The 1,703-nt window shown below is 41.6% G+C and overlaps 1 long non-coding RNA gene across 1 annotated transcript; it reads right to left on the bottom strand.

Moving 5' to 3' along the window:
* Window positions 1-293: 293 nt before the first annotated feature.
* LOC310754419 lies at window positions 294-1,372 on the bottom strand. The gene is made up of 2 exons (XR_014543821.1): window positions 1,213-1,372; window positions 294-477 (listed from the first exon to the last, which is right to left on the bottom strand). It is a non-coding gene; the product is annotated as an uncharacterized lncRNA (long non-coding RNA).
* Between the last annotated feature and the right edge of the window lie 331 nt (window positions 1,373-1,703).

The following is a 1,703-nucleotide window of genomic DNA, read 5'->3' on the forward strand; positions in this document are numbered from 1 at the left end:
ATAGGGCAGAAGTTAAAGTGAATAGACATTTCAGCAGTACTCAGCAGACAGTTAAGATCAAACGATTATGACTGTAGCTGACTAAATCGTATGGAAACAAATGTCATATCTGAAAAATTCTAAAAGACAAGAGCAACTGGTATCAGACTCTGAAGAAAGTTGCTGCAAGCAAGACTCCTTTTGCAAAGAGAGCAGACAAACAGTCTATACGCCAATTCGATGCTGAGTGCAATTCCACCACCCTCCCTAATTGTTTCTATATACAAGGCCTGAATTAAGAAAGACAAAAAGTCTCTGTTCCTTTCCCTTCATTTTTTATTCTGTTTTGGTCAGTAAGGTGTTACCTTGATTTCTCTCCCCATCTGTTAAGTGACTTTGCTAACATCTTCTATGACCTTTGCAGCAAGTCCTTCTGATCTGGAGACCCATCATCATCTGGATTGGAGACAATCCTGTCAGGAATGTCCTCAGCAACATCTGGCAAAACACAGTACAATTAAAACAGTGATTAAGAAACAATAACCCCACCCACAACCCCAAAACAATGCATCACACACATAGGGCTCATCCACAACAACAACTGCTCAGACATTGAAGAAAGTGAAGTTGAGCTCATAGGCTCAGCTTTTGGAGTGACCAGAATGTAACTAATCTATCAATGGCACATCCCTGCCAAAAGATCTCCCCTTCATGCTGTTGTAGTTCAGGAGACCGCATCTCTGCAGGGCCTCCAGGTGTCACAATTATAGTAGCACATATCAGAGTGCAATCACTTCATGTTAGAGCAGGGGTGCCCAAACTTTTTTCAAACAGGGCCATATTTGATGAAGTGAACATGCGTGAGGGCCGACTAAAGTTGTTGAGCTTTTTTTAGGATTGCAGTTGCTGAGGTAGGGTTGAGGGGGGGAAACCTTCCTGAAACCCTACAGAGCAGCTGCCAGTCAGTGTAGGCAATAGCAGGTTAAATGGACAATAATTAGTCAACAGCATTACTCAATACATTGCAGCTACCTATTTTCCTTTCAGAGAGGGGGCGGGGAGAGATACTTCAGCTTAGCCACTCCCGTATTCCACACAAAAAAAAGCAGCAAGAATGGTAAAGGCGGATGGACAGAGGATTTGGGGGATATGGCAGGGTGGGTGGGGAGATGGTTTAAGTCTACAAACAGCAAAAAATCTGTGCCTACTGGGAAAGGGCATTGGAAAGGCTACCACAATTAAAGACCAGGACATCTGTCACAGCCACTGATATCTCTTTCCAGTCCTTTTACTTGTAGGTGGAAAAAGTCACTGTGGCACTAAAGATGTATTAGAGCAGCTCTGAAAGGCTGAAAAACACCTCTTAGTTCATCAATGCCAGACCCCCTCAGTGGAAATCTGCAATAATAAAAAGAATATTTAACTATGAAGAAGAATTGGATTCAATCACCCAGGCCCCCACTGGCAGTTATTTTAAAAAGAAATTAGAGCATCAATATTTGTAATTTAGAGTCACTTACATGCATACGATGAAACAATAAAAAAGAGGATTGTTTTGAGAACGTGTGATGCCTTGAGGGGTGAAAAACCATTTAAATTATTCAGATACAATTTGTCTTGTAAGCAAAATACAAATGGCATTTGCATTAATTTTCAACTGTTAAGCACTGCAGCTTTGGGGCTTGGCTGGAATGAATAACGTAAGCTGTATATCACCCTGCTCA

This window comes from Podarcis filfolensis, assembly GCF_964270895.1.
Source record: "Podarcis filfolensis genome assembly, chromosome: Z".
NCBI classification, from domain to species: Eukaryota; Metazoa; Chordata; class Lepidosauria; order Squamata; family Lacertidae; genus Podarcis; species Podarcis filfolensis.